The sequence below is a fragment of the Ictalurus punctatus genome, chromosome 27 (genome assembly GCF_001660625.3).
Source record: "Ictalurus punctatus breed USDA103 chromosome 27, Coco_2.0, whole genome shotgun sequence".
Taxonomy (NCBI): Eukaryota; Metazoa; Chordata; class Actinopteri; order Siluriformes; family Ictaluridae; genus Ictalurus; species Ictalurus punctatus.
Window position 1 is genome coordinate 13159262 of NC_030442.2, and position 16093 is coordinate 13175354.

A 16093-nucleotide genomic window follows, 5' to 3' on the forward strand; every position below is an offset into this window, starting at 1 on the left:
GCTGTACATTTACGGGCAGAAATAGGAAGGAAATAACAAATATCTGGGAGAGACCTGTTCCAGTGATTGATTTAGAAGTCCCTACAGCTGGTTCTACAGTTGGTTTTTCACACTCACATTTTCCTGACGAATAATGTCAGACGGGTTCTCTAAAGATCTCTCTCTATACATAAGATGTGTGTTATAAGTTAAGAGTGATGACAAATGTGTTACTGTTATTTATGCAAAATAAGCATGAAAAACATGTAAGAGATGGCAAGGGCAGTATGTCATATACTATATATCCGTATATCATATACAGGTTAGATATATTTTGCTTTTAGTGAAGAACCTAAAACAGTATGTTGTTTAAGATATCACTGATCTGTTACACTACACAATGCAAAGGAGAATGTAATATGTTGGAGCAAATACTGCATGTTTGAGCCTTTCTATCTTCTGAAGGCTGAATAATTCCCCTAATTCTGAGTCTGACCATGCTCACTCTCATAGCTCACATCTGTTTGTGTTCCATCTGTTTGTGTCCTTCAGGTTGATGTTGTCCTTGGTGAAGACTTGGTGCCAGTCACACACTAAAACTGACAGACAGACAGACAGAGACACACACACACACACACACACACACACACACACACACACACCTCCAAGGTCTTCTAAAGAACTATTTAGATGGGATAATATTTCCAGACATATGTCTGTTAACTAATGTTGCCGGGGGATGTATGTAGTAATTATAATCAATTCGCATGGGATAAGTGATCTCTGATCAGATCACAGAGATGTGAGTGTTTCCACAATGTACATATCGTCATCACACTCAATTCCATGCATACTAAATAAACCTCACTTTAATAAAAACTACTTGTTTTGAACTTTTGTTATAAGCGCTTGTTGTAGGGCTTTGACAGTTTCTTTTGACCTTCAGGTCACATGTCCATAACATGACAGTAGGCTGTACTTGAGCTGTGAACTCGAGCTTACAGAAAAACCCACAAAAAAAGTTACTTCTCTGACAAATCTTTTTAAACATTATTTATATTTTATTGTTGTTTAAGCCTGGTTAAAATGTGGTCGGTACCTTGCATCCTGGAGGGTGTTCATACTGAAGAAAAAGTGCAAAACCTCTTTTCACACAGGATATAATGGAATCTAAAACAACATTGCATGTTCATTCAGACAGTATATATCTGCTGGATATTACGTGTGGTTATTTCTACTTGTCATTTTATAGAAAGTAGACTATGGCTTAATCTTTCAGACATATGAATGGGCAGTCTGAAAAATTCAGTAAAAATTGTTAAAAAGTCTGTAAAAATTTTTGCTTCACATTGCGTGTATCTGATGCTTAATGCCCAGAGCCATGGGCAGTGTTGCAGGGCCAGATGGTCCTGACCCATCTGATGAGAGTCCTGAACTCAGCCTTACACACAGGGATGCCCCTTTGGTCCCTGACTCTATGCTGGAAAGGAACACATTAAGTCTGCCTTTTTGATGCACATCAAACATGATGAAGGGCAGGACTCGATTCAATTCAATTCAATTCAGTTTTATTTGTATAGCGCTTTTAACAACGGACAATGTCTCAAAGCAGCTTTATGAAATCAAAAGGACACTGCTGTTGCATGTTTGCCTGGTCAACCTCTGTGGAGTGACATCCAAACGAGAAACAAAAAGCTCCCGGAGCCTTGCGTGCTTCCCCATGTCTTCTTGCATACACAAAAAGGCAGTGCGTGACAAGAAACATTTTTTAATGTCAGTATATCACGAAAGCCAACCTCCAGCAACTGACCTGTCGCTCTATTTATAATGACGCATTACAGATTATTGTGCAGCAAAACAACACCTGGGTAAGCCAGCAGTTATTTGTAATGCCTCTCATTCACGTCATTCTCAGTTCACTGGCATACCCTCTGCAGCATGATGCAGAAAGCCAGAGCCAGCCTCCGGCATGTTTATTAAAATTAATTAAATTCAGAGTGGATGTAAAACCATTCTCTAAATGTTTCTGTGAAAGCGATCGATTCCTTCTCTGAAATGCTGAGTTGGCTAAAGAGTTAGGTGTGGATTAAATCAGAAACTTGCCAGATGCCAGAGTTCTGTCAAAGACCAATTTGTGGGTCGGTTTTAAATAAGGCCACAAAAAAATTGTTTCAGGGTGATGTTTACAACCTCAGACCAACCACACATGGAAAAGACCTTCCACTGAACCAGTACTGTGTATAACCATGTGTTGGTACAGGAGCCAAATGGAAAACCCTGGATTTACAGTCTCTTGGTATAATTTGATGGTTGACTGCTAAAAAACCACATGAAGATGAATTGTTTTAAAGTACTCTTGAACTTAAACATACTTCTGACTCCTCTTGGATGGCTGATTCTGATTATTTTGATTGGTATCTGGGACAAATTTGTTAATACAGTGCAAAATATTTCCATTGAACAAACTTTCTTGTTAATTCTGAATCAGGGAGCATTCTCTATGAGCACCACAAAGGTATGGCAACAGAACTTGCGTGCCAAGCTAGCAAGTTTGCTAGATAATTTTAGAGATGAACAAAAATGATGTTTGTTAGGGTATTCTGACAGGATTGGCTACTGATAAATGAATCACAATTAATGACATTTTTAAATTGAGGCTATGATGCTGAAATCCAACTTGTGCCTGGTACAAATGATAAACATTGGTTATTTAGCCACCTAGCTAATTTAGCTAATTTTAGTAAGGAACATGAATTGCGGTTATGTGGTTATTTACTGTTAAACAAATCACTAAGAATATGACAGTTCAAATTTTGTGATACTGAAAATCTACTCATGTCTACCTGTGGAAAAAAGCTAGGTTGCTAGCTAGCAAACTAGTTAACTTAGTCATGAACAAAATTGTTGCTATTTTTGAAAAGCTTGATACTGTTAATTATATTACTGAGATTGTGACAATGCAAATTGACAGTGCAGTGCTGAAATCTGACTTGCGTTTACAGGCGACATATTAGAGCTAGGTTATTAGCTATTAGTTTGCTAGTTGGCTATTTTGTTAGGATTTTAACTTCACTATACATAGATCTTGGTTATTTATTTATTTATTTATTTAAATGAACTTTTATTTTATTTTTTTTGAGAGAAAGAGAGAGAGAGAGAGAGAGAGAGAGAGAGAGAGAGAGAGAGAGTAAATGTGCAGAGATGTTCTTGGATATTTTTATTTTACTTTATAAAACATATTAACAATTTATGTAGGTATTTAGTAATTTATTTGAAAGTTTTTTTTTCTGTCTCCACTAAATCACACTGTAAATAATGACTATGCTCTATGCCATATATACAGTTGCAATTATTATATTACAGTTGCAAAATTATTCAACCCCCATTGAAAATCAGAATTTACAGACTTTCAGAAGTTTGCAATGAAGAAATCAAACAAAAGCAATTGAAATAGTTCAACACAACGATGTTTCAAGTTGTTCCCCCAAATTGAACTGAAAATGCAACTTATAATGACTTCTCCAGTTTCAAAATTATTCAACCCCTGGTTGATGGCAAGAATCTTTAGTACTTAGTAGTGCACCTACTGCTGTTATGACCTGCGGCAAATGAGATGCATAGCTTCTGGCAGCGTTCCTGAGGAATCTTAGCCCATTCCTCATGAGCAATGGCCTCCAGTTCAGTAATATTCTTGGGTTTGTGTGCTGCAACCGCCTTCTTCAAATCCCACCAGAGATTTTCTATGGGGTTCAAGTGAGGTGACTGTGATGGCCATGTAGAATCTTCCAGAACTTCTTCTGCAACCAAGCCTTGGTGGAATTTGAGGTATGCTTGGGATCATTGTCCTGTTGGAAGGTCCAATGTCACCCAAGCTTCAGCTTCCTTACAGACAGCCTGACGTTTTTCCTAGGATTTCCTGATGCTTCAATGAATCCATCTTGTTTTCCACACGCTGCAGGTTTCCAGTACCAGAGGATGCGAAGCAGCATCACCTAATCTCCACCATGCTTGACTGTGGACAGAGTGTTCTTTCTTCATTCTTCTTCCTCCAGACATACCACTGATCCATCGTGCCGAAAATTTCCATTTTTGTTTCATCGCTCCACAGAACAGAATCCCAAAACTTCTGTGGCTTATTCATATGATTTTGAGATGACTTTTCTTGTGATTTTGGGTCAGTAGTGGTGAACGTCTTGGAGTTCTGGCATGGAGACCTTATTTAGCATTTAGTACATTCCTTACTGTGCTCATTGAAACTTCAGTACCTGTTGCCACAAAGTGTTGCTGCAGGTCTTTTGCAGTCACTTGAGGGTTTTTCACAACCTGCCTTCCCAGAAATCTGGTTGCAGTCGTTGATAGATTCCATTTTCTGCCCCGTCCAGGTATTTCATACATTTTCTGCCCCTAGACAGTTCAGGTATTTCATGTGATCCAGTTCAAACACAACTGGTGCAACTAATGAAGCCCTTGATTAGTTACATCAGGTGCCCTTGAGACAACACCTGTTTTACATATTTGTGCTGTTGTGAAGGATTCTATTCAGGAGATTGAATAATTTTGAAACTGGAGAAATTATTATAAGTTGCATTTTCAGTTGAATTTAGGGAAACAACTTGAAGCATTCGTTGTGTTGAACTATTTCAATTGCGTTTGTTTGATTTGTTCATTGCAAACTTTTGAAAGTCTGTAATATCTGGTGATATATCACTACTGTCCTATCGCTCTAACCATTCTCTTCTTTAAGGGTGAGACTTTGTAATGTCTAATGAGAGTTATGATGACTTCTCTTCACATGTGAGCCCACATGCTCCCAGACAGCCACAAAAACCTGAGAGTGCACAACATGCCCACTTTCATCAGGAAAAATGAATTAGAAGAGGGACTGGATATGCCCAGATGTAATTCCTGTTCTTGTTTGGCGTTTAAAGGAAGCCAGTGAATTGCAAGTGGGAGTCTGTGACCTTCCAATGCACAAACACACACAAACGCCAAAAAGCGCTGAGCTCTAAAGCCTTCATATTGCTGCACATGCACCTCCATGCCATTATTTTTCTTAATAAGGAACAGTGCATACTTCACTTCAACGTCTACCAGACATATCTCATTAATGCTAGTCAGAAGAGTGAGGTGAGGCGTCTTTTGAAAAACCCTCATTTTTAGAGCTATACATTCTGGGATTAGGAACATTGTATACATGTCTTCTTCAGTCCCTTTTGTAAAAAGAGATGGCTTTATTATGGTGATGATTCTTCTGCCCTGAATGTTTACCTTGGCGGGTTTTCCGCTGCTTTAATTGGCCCTTTGTGCTGACCCCAGAGAGCAGGATGAGATACTGCATGTTTAGGAGGATGGAAATAGCCTACACTTCCTGCCTTTTGGGACACCAATGCTGCTGCAGTTAGCAGGAACTTCCCCACCATCACCTAGCGCAGCAAAGTCCTAGTCATCATACTTGGCACTTGTTAACTTGTTATAGTGTTTTTGCGGTCCTATGGTCACTTATATGAGATCTTGTGATGTGGAATGTTAAAGAGGATATTGAGAAGCAGAGGCATGTATTTTGCTTGTTTTTTTGCTTATACAATTAGTTATACAATTGTATGAATTAGAATTGCAAATTAATTACACAGTTAAGTGCAAAAACTGAGTGAACCCCGGTGATTTATGAATGGAAAATGAACATGTAAAACACACACACAAAAAAATAGGCTTCTAATAAGTTAAGAATGAAATGTGTGTGTATTCAGCACTCCAAAACATAATGTTAAATTAACAGTAAAATACATTAAAAATAAATTTTGCCACAAGTCTATCCTGTATGACTTCCATATTAATATTTCTAATTAACATGTGATCTCAAGAGGCAAGATTTATTTTGTAAGGAAATTTAAAGTGGGCTTTTTTAAAGGTTTTTTTAGATTTAGGTTTTCACCGACATATTGCTCTAGTTTCACGTTGGTTAACGATATCCTACATTACCCAAAATGCTGTTCAACTACATGCTTATAGAGATGCAGTGGGATTTCATCTCTACATAAATATAGTCATTAAGCACCATTGTAGTGGTGCCAGCCACATCTCAGTGTTACATCAGAGCAGCACACGAACCCTAACATCTCAAAAATTAGCCCCAGAATGTCTAAGCCCATCACATATATTTCAATATAAACATATCTGATATGTTTCAAGATAGAGGTTTCCTTCATGAACACAGAATTAAAATTACAACGAGAAAGGTCAAAATGTGGGGCCGCTCAGAGGATAGACAATGGGTTGGTGGCAATTAACGGAATGCAGATAAGTTATTAGAATATTTATATCACATTCAGAAAGAGTGATGCAAATTTTTAAACAAATTTTTTGGTGTTGTTGTTGTTAATATCTTAACATACTTTTTTTTGTTTGTTTGTTTACGTCTGTTACAAACCTAACAAATGACATGTCTTTTTAATTTAGTCCTATGGGGTGTGCAACATTTGCACTTAGCTGTATTCAAACAGTGCAATGCCAATAGCATGAGTTTATAAATATATGCATTTAAAAGGGCATATCATAAATATCATAGTATTTCTGCATGAATTATGGCTGTTCCTAACTAAAAGTAAAAAAATATATATAAAGTAAAGAATATATATATGTATATATATATATATATATATATGTATATATATATATATATATATATATATATATATATATATATATATATATATATATATGCTCTGTATGACTGTCCTTGAAAAAAAAGCACATTTCCACAATACAGGCAGTAAAATGTTTCTACAGGATTGCAAATTGCAAGAAGCCTATGAAATTATTTAAACCCCATCATCTCTCTCTTTCATACTCAGCCTTGCTCTCAGGAATAGACGGAGCTGATCAATCTCCCCTATATTCTCTTCCCAGGGGCAATGATAAAGTTAAAGTCGCTTTTTTTTCTTCTTTCTCTCGGTCTGGCCTGTGGTGTGCATCAGCTGAGAGTGTACACAAATATTTGCGATAAATGTTACTGTTGCCATGGTAACCTGAACTGAAATATCTGATAAGGTACACTTGTTTTTAGCTCCTCTCGAAGTATGGTCTGGAGGCTTCTGTGTGTGCGTGTGTGTCTGTGTGTGTGAGAGAGAGAGTGTTGGACAAAATGGTGTAGAAGAGAGAGAAAAATTGGTAGAGAGAGCGTTGCATAATTAGAACAATTTTCACACACACATTTGCTCACACATTTTTGCACTCTGCTTGGAAAATATGTGTCAGTGTTGCACATTTTCCCCCTCAAAATAGAGAGAGAGAGAGAGAGAGAGAGAGAGAGAATCCTTTTTCTGTAAATTTCTTTTCCCTGTCTCTCAGTTAAGTACCTGCACATTGCAGTTTCTAGTGCTTCCATATTCATAGCAGACACACGGAGGCAGCTCATCATATCCGTGCCAGTCCCTGAAGCTTTGCTACGTGCTGAGCGCTTAAGTGCTTTGCAGCTCCACACTGCTCAACTGGAGAGTGATCTCACCGTGTATTTCTACTCTCATGCATTTGAATTTCAATATCTTATATACATAAACACAGTAATTCATGCAGTGGGGTTTTTCTTTTAGGTGGATCCTTCTAGCTCTTTGTAGTTAAATGCCTTTGCTTCTGTTTGTTCCAGTGAGGTCACTGTTGCCCTTTAGTTGTTTCCTTTCTTTTGGTGGTTGTGCGTCTTTCATCTGCCACCTGGCAGTCCACAGCTCAGAGCTTGCATTACCTTTAGTCAGAGCTGGAAAAATGGCTGTCAGTAGGGAGGGAGGGATATGAGCAAGGTTGTAAGCTTTTTGAAGCAAAATCTATCTACCACATATGTATATCATGAACAAAAATTCTAACATGTTTTCTTACAGAGAGAGAGAGAGAGAGAGAGAGAGAGAGAGAGAGAGAAACAGAAAGAAAAAGACTAAAACACACATATAACTTGAGATTCATGAGAATCCATGTGCAGGAGGTTTAATTACAAAATCGTACACAATCAAACCTCGTACTAGCAAACCGTCCAGACGTGTCAAATCCAAAGAGGAGTTGAAACACAAGGCAAGAGTGAAGAACATGGTAATAGCAGTCACAAGATAGAATGTACACAAAGCAAATGCTTGCAAGACTTCACATTGTGCTACTTGCGCATTGAGTTATATTTATATAAAATAGGTATTTTCTTATTTTTTGTGTATATGTGATAAAGCATGCTGTTTGAAGTCTGGGTTTTGCAAGCATCCTCACATATCTGATGACTGGAATTGATGTTCCTGTTCAGGAGCTCTTGCAGACACTGACTGAAAATTACTGCCATTGCGAGTGTAGTAAATGAACCGGAAGTGCAGGAGCAGTATTAAGAAGAACGTGGAAGTGCTTGTGCAAGGAGTTTGAACTAGCTTTATTGGGTGTGTGTGTCAATCTGCTCCCTAGTTCAGTAGTCAGGGGGCTGATCAGGGAGTCGGCCATTTTAAGGGCTGTCTAAACGGCAAAATCCTTCCAGTGCACTAGAAGGTTGAGTCCCTTAAAAAAGTCCCACAATGCACCTCAAAAACCAGGGAGCATCAGTGCTCAATATATTCCCATACTGGAAATGATGTCATATTTCCTGAAGCTTCTAGGCTCAAAAAAAGGGGGGTGGGTGGGGGTTATATAAGTAAATATAAGTAGCTTTTTATTGTTGTAGCTCTCAAATTGTTATTTATGTTAGTGAATTTTTATTTATTTATTTATTTATTTTTTTTACATTTATTTAATGTTCTATATATGGTTATTTGACTCTAATGACTTTCAAGTGTTTAATGATTAGAAAAAATAATCCACTGGCTAGTCCATCATCCTGCTTGACGTACCATAACAGAAATGCATGTGATTAAGCTAACAAATTTATATGATATATAAAACTTAAATATGTTTTACATTTTTCATTTTTGCTGATGTTTTACAACGCGAGTACGTAATCATGTCACCGGAAATTGAGTTATCAGTGTCCCAGTATGTAGTGAGCCAGGGTCCTTACCAGTGCCCAAACTCATGTACACGATGTACTGATTGATAAGCTAGGGAGCTGACTGTAATGTGAAAACTGCAGCACAGAATCATTTATAGAAGGTCAATAGAAAGATCAACTATGAGCCACATCCCCAAACAAACCAATCTTGGTGTTAATAGGAGACTCTCGAAAAAGCCAGTCCTCATTCATAATATTGCTGATGCAAAAGTCAAGGGAATTCAGACATTAAGATTTGAGAATGTGTTTTTTTTTTTTTTTTTTTTTAAATCTGCATAACATCAAATAGGTTATGCATAATGAATGCAGTCCCTAGGCTTAGGAACAGTTTTATTCGTCTTATTCGTTTATTAGCTTGACAGCTAATATGAGCGGCAGCTTAGGCCCTGAGAGGATTCATTCATCCATCGCAGAAACGCAACATGAAATGCATCAAGACATGCTTCAATGCATGTGACAGAACTAACTATACTCACTACAGATTATGCCACGGATAGTGTCAGGTTATTGGTTTATGTGTGAGAGCTTGCGTGTGTCCATGTATGAGTGTATATGTGTGTGCATGATGTGGGCACAGCAAGGATTTTAAGCCTAGTGAGCCTAGTTAAGACAGTTGAATCATAGGCTGCTTTGGGAGTGGGAGAAAAAAAATCGATGGCTTTTAAATTCACTATATGAGCGAACATCAAAGGCAAAGGATGTTGAACCATGGGTAAGAGCATGGTGCATGTGTGCGTGTGTGTACGTGTGTGTGCGGTGTCCTGCAGATGTTGTTCTCAGTGTGTCCTAATCTGCAACCGCACTGAGATTTCATTCAGAGATAAGCTATTCCATCAAGGCCACCGGTCTCGCCTTTACAATCAGAGTGCTGGACGTGCTGAAGGAGAATGCCAAAATGCTCAAATCTGCTGCATTATCCTGCTGATGTCCTGACTGGGAGACCCTGCCGTCCTTCTCAATGATAATGCGGAGACTCGAGTGTAAACTCGGCTGTATGGTACGTTTCTGCAATGCTAAGCAATGGATTTACCCTCAGGGTAAGATTAGCCCTTGGTTGATGTTGATGTGATGCTCAGAGGACTTGGGTGTATGATGATTTTGCACAACACACACTATGGAATAAGGACTTCTTTCTGAGATAATTTTCTAATGGCATCATGACAGTCTTTAAATGACTTGCTCTGCAGTCACGCTTCTCCTTCGCTTGTTTTCATTAATAATAAATAAGGTTTGCAAGCAATTATCACAGGTCCTGCATCGGTGCAGCTGAGTACTCCTACACTTCTTCCCTAGTGGCTAAAGCTAAATTGTCAGTGCTGCATATTTTGAGTTGTACTTTATGTCCACAGGCTGTGAAGTGTACAATTCATATTGAGTCGTTTTTATAATATTACTGGCGGTCAGTGTCCCTTTCTGGCAAAACAAAATGAGATTTTGGAACAAAATCTTGCGGAAAAAAAAATATCTTTAGCCCTTATAACACACATAGGCAAGTTGCCAGTCTAGTTCCCAAGATCCAGAGTAAACACACTAGTAAGAGATGTCTATAGCCAGTTTTTCCTTCTTCACATCATATGCTTGTCTGAAGTCTCAGGGCTGTGCTTTCTTATGCTATATGAGATTTGTAGCAATTGATGAAAACGAAATCCTTCTGTCATATATTTTTTCACTATTTTCTGCAGGAACTTGATATGAGTTTTGTCTATAGTCATTTGTTTCATACAATTGAGTCTCGGGGCCTGAATATACTAAACATATTAAATCAGGCTGTTGTGTGGAATCTTGACGTGATACATCAATATACATGCACATTCAGCCCGTTGCAACACAGATGAATTACTCATCACTCACCCTATTGAGGAATATAAAACTGCACTGAAATTTCAGATGAATTAATGTAAATGAAAAACTAAATTATGGTATAAAATGTCTTTTTAGTGCATGACAACTTGGGCAGTTCAGTTCAAGATTAAACATAGCATTTTTCTGGTGAATGTAAATGTTATGAAAATCTCAGATTGACTTCAACTATATTATGGCCATGCTATGTGATGTCTCCTATCTGACTATCACATTATTAGTACTCTGACCTCCACTGCATTGATAGGTTGGAGCATTGATAGGCCTGTTGACCCCGTCCAAAGGTCAGTCTGACTAAACATGAAGTATTTCTGTTCTGGCAAGTCTTGGTTCCTTTGCTCACATGATCTCCAACAAGGAAAGCTTACTTGCAATGGGAAAAAAATAAGTATATTGTAAATGTATCATACAACATTTTATTAATTTTGTTGTGTTTGTTTTTCTTGGGCTGATTGTCCTGATGGACTATACTATAGTTTTCATACTTCTTATATGGTACTCGTGGTAATAATATAAAGTTGGAAGATCTGACTCCAGTACTACAGAGTTTAGCAAGCTATCTCGTTTAGCACACCTGAGTCAACTCATCAGCTGCAGCACTGCGGTCAGAGCCAGCGCTAGCTTTTTCGGATACCGCAGTGAGTAATTTTGCCCGGATTCACCTCTCAGAGGTGTTGGCAGCTTGCTCCAAGGCCTCAGGTGGAGTTAAGCTGGTAGCAAAATAAACAAATTGAAATTAGTTTAAATAGTCTCATTAGTAATTTATTTGATGAATGGGGGCTGCTGTCAAATTGAATTGTATAAACATTTTTATTCTACTTTAAATAAGTATTTGATCATATCAGAATATTTGAATATTTATTTTGACATTATTGTACAAATTATGCATTACTTGTTGAATATTAAAATACTTTAGCACATATTTAGATATAATGACTAGAATTACTGTCTATTATAGAATATGTATATATAGAATAATGACGAAACACAAAAATACATGCAAACAGTAAAAGCTATCCAATTTTCAGCTCTGATTGGTCAGAAGCTGTTGATCAGTTTTCTTCAACAGCATCTCTGTAGTGTTGGCTGTAAAACTGTACTTCACAAGTTTATATTATTGCATTCATTCAACATTATTGTTTCTGTAGAAGCAGCTCATTCATATGGCAGACAGTCAATGTAATCACCCTATTTATGATTATTGTCCTATTACATTTAAATTTATGGCATTTAGCAGATGCCCTTATCCAGAGCGACTTACAATTATCTAAATTTTTACACAACTGAGGGTTGAGGGTTAAGGGCCTTGCTCAAGGGCCCAGCAGTGGCAGCTTAGCAATGCTGGAATTTGAACTCATGACTTTCCGATCAGAGATCCAACGTCCTAAACACTTCCCTATTATGGCACATTTTTGTAAAATATTACAAAAAATTGTAAAATGCTGAAGCAAATTGAATGTTCCTAACATAATCTTTTGTTGTTGTTTTTTTAATACACTTAACATAAGGGTGGCACGGTGGCTTAGTGGTTAGCACGTTTGCATTGCCCCTCCGGGGGTTGGGGGTTCAATTCCCACCTCTGCCCTGTGTTTGAGGGGTTTGCGTGTTCTCCCCGTGCTTCGGGGGTGTTCTCCGGTTTGTTCCCCCAGTCCAAAGACATGTGTTGTAGTCTGATTCGCATCTCTAAATTGCCCATAGTGTGTGAATGTGTGTGCGATTGTGCCCTGTGATGGGTTGCCACACTGTCCAGGGTGCCCCAAGTTCTCTGGGATAGGCTCCAGGCTCCCATACGACCCTGTGTAGGATAAGCAGATGGATGATTGGATAGATGATTTTCTTTGTACTCGCATGAGTATGTTAATGAATTCAAATCACCTGTAAATACCAAGCGCATTCACGACACAGCTGATTTACAAATAGTGAAAGCTCACAGAAAGCCTAAAATGATAAAATGATGACTAAACAGTGAAAGAGTGCCTCCTATGTGTGGCATGCACTAAATCTTCCAGTAATGCAGCTCAGCAACTACAGCGTATCATCTACCACAGACACACACTTACTCTTCCTCCTTTTATCCTAGTTGAATGGCATGTTTGTCTTCATCTATGTATTTCCTTTGGATTGAACATTGTTGATTAAAATCGTACAGTTTCAAGTAAATAAGCGATTTAAACTTGACAGTGTAATCTGTAGATAAATCAGAACAATTAATCCAAGTAAAGCTGATAAGTCAAGGTTTACATTAGTGAATCTGCTAAAATGTAAATTTACACAAACTCAGGCTCTCTTGTAGGATACGAATGTTATTCCAAACTAATTGGATTTTCATGAATACCAGATTTCTTGTGTAAATGTCCTTGTGAACGATTTAGGAATAAATCTGTTTGTATCCAGCTTGATAAATGAGGCCCATTGTAAAGCAAATGTTATTACAGTGGATCTTTTCGGAACATTGCCAGGATGTTATTTTTGGTCTGTTACAGTTAAACCTCCTGTTGAATGCTTCCCGAATGCTCTTATAATGGAAAGTTGACAGCATTTTAGTGTCCTTCATCAGTAGATTGCAGTATATAGTAGCTACCTTACACACTGAGCCTTAATATTAGAAGTATGCCTCTGTTTTATTGTGTTGTGGCTCCATTCTTCTATTGCATGGAGACTGTAATTGGCATTAGCTGTGGACCGTTTGGCACATTAGTGCAGCTCCACTATGATTAGGATGAAGGTCATCAGCAGAATAAAAACCGGCACAGGAAGAGAGATGGGAATGGGCACGGAGATGACTGCCGAGATCAGTCGTGAAGCAGATGCCTCTATGTGATTGATGAGACCAAACATGTGCTATAAATCCTCACTGTGGTGAAGGAAAGTGAAGAGCACGACTGACACACTTACGGCTCTGCATTCGTTCTCTGACAGGCCACCACTGTCTGAGTTCACATATTGGCATTTGGCTAAATCTCAAGCAGGTTGGCAGGGACTCAAAGTCAGACATATTGGCATTTAAAGCTACTTTGATTTGTACTCATCTGAGAATATCGACTCTGTACACAAATCTACAGAAGAAGCGCTTGAGTACATGAAGTTCACATAATCGGTGAATGCTCACTTAATAAATCTTTGTGTGGCAACACAAATTTCATATCCAAATGTTTCCAAGAAGTCAGTTCCAAGAGAGTCAATTTGATTGAATTTGAGACTGAAGCCCAAAGTGAAAAACCTCACAAGTAATTCTTCATTGTATAAAATAAATAAATAATATCCTTATTTGGCACTATGCAGTATAGCCTATACATTCTGTTGTTGAGTTGCACCATGGCATAGTGTCATGCATAACGAAAGCCTGTTGAAAACTTTGCTGATAAGGAATGTAAAAATCCTGCTAATTTCAAGCAAACCAAGTCCAGACAAGTGGTAGCAAATTGATCTTTCAGGTTAGGGGTTTGGAGTAAAACAAAGCCTACAAAATAGCTTATTAAATGTGTTTCACAACTACTGTTATCTACAATACCATACAGGTGTTATGGTGTCAAAATGCCTGCTTGGTTATTTTTATATCACTTATTCTGAATGTCAAGGTCCGGAGGCATACCTATTGGAAAGCAGCTACAAATGCCAGTCAGTTATTCAATTGTAACCTCATTTATTCGCTAGAGCATGTAGAATTGCATTAAAAAATGGTAAAGTCAGAATGTCATTGCAAATATAATTTGGATCAATTTTATTGTGTTTTTAGAGGAAAGAAATTAAATTACTGTAATTACTATATTGGATTGAAAATATGTTAGAATTTTCAAATGGTTGGTCAGATAGCAAATTATCATTCCAGTTGTGCTGGGAGTCTGATAGTGAAGGGAAATGAGCTAAAATATAATTATACATGACCAAAAGACAAGTGGGTATTTCTGCAAGTACAAGGCCACCACATGGGCTGTCACTGAATGGACATCCTGAAATTTCCCAGTTGCTCTTCTCCACTTCTACTCATTGCCCTGAATTTGTCATAAAAGTGTCTTAGAGCAATACCACTAATGAGAGTTTTTATTGTCATTGTTAAATGCTGACCTTTGAGTCACCTTTCTGTCACACAAACGGGTTCGAGAAACGTTTCTGCCTTTAGCATTGGCTAAATATGGAGTTGAGTCAGCTCGTAAAAACCAGATGCACATTTAATTGTATAGCCTAAAGAGCAACTTTGGCCACTCAAGCATGTATTAATGTGCCCAAAACAAGATCAGATTGACATAACAATCAGGAGAGGAGGACATCTGATAAAATGCTATAGTGATGGTGTAGTTATTTTTTAATAATCTCTTAATACTTTAGCTGTGTCTGATTTCTTGTCTGATTTCTTGTCTGAATGTTACCAAAAAAGTTAATACTCCCCAATTAATTTCCCTCTGCTACGCCATCGAATGCCAGCCCCAGATGTTTCTCTCTCACTGACAGGAAATATTGTAGCTGTAATGTTGGGCATAAAAACAAATGAAGTTTCCATTACTAAAAAAAGTCAGATGCATAAGTAACCATTTCTATTCTTTAGGTTCTTTGAAGTTCTTGCAGGTCATCAGATACTCTACCTATCTAATTCAGTTAATACAGTGTCAGTAAACTCACATTAGAGTTTAGGTATAAGTTAAGATCACAGACCATATTATGTTCAGGGTTAGGTTTTTGGGTTGAGCTCAAGTGTTCAAAGTAGGATACATCAATCACACTACAATGACTTTTTATGCATTACTATTTCAATGAGTCTTTGAATCTAGAAACTGTACCAATGTATGTTACTATGACAGATCATTTCAGTTGTGTTTGGGTTTTGTAGAAGACTACTTATAGGGTTAATATCTATCTATTTTAATACATAGTTCTGTGTTCTTGTTGTTGTTGTTTTCATTGTTATAGCAAAGTGCTGTTGAATTCTCAAATCAGAAGGTGTGGACTGACTTTCTATAACTCAGTAATGACAGTAGTTCCAGATCTAACATAAACGACAGGTTTATACTGTATTATTGTACTTGTTCTAATACTTGTTAATATTAATCATTGTTTTACAACATTTTCTGTTGGATAGGAGCTTGTGTTTTCTGGTCTTTCAGTAACATGACATACTGCTTTTGTTGTATTCTATTAACTTCATGAGAGAGAGAAAAAAAATAGAAGCTGGTGATGGATCGACTGCCACAACATTAAACATGTCGTACTGTATGATAATACTATGTTTAACAATGTATGCTTAATAAAATA

General features: G+C 37.6%; 1 protein-coding gene across 2 annotated transcripts in view; it reads left to right on the forward strand.

Annotated features, from left to right (window-relative positions):
• Positions 1–16093, forward strand: part of kcna4 (potassium voltage-gated channel, shaker-related subfamily, member 4) — a 43726-nt gene that overhangs the window by 15811 nt on the left and 11822 nt on the right. The window contains exon 2 of one of the 2 annotated variants that reach the window (XM_053676662.1): positions 532–3114. The exons of the other annotated variant lie outside the window; for it this stretch is intronic. The gene's annotated coding sequence lies outside the window, so the exon portion shown is untranslated. Of the gene's footprint in view, positions 1–531; positions 3115–16093 lie in introns of those variants that run through there. 2 annotated transcript variants of the gene reach the window in all.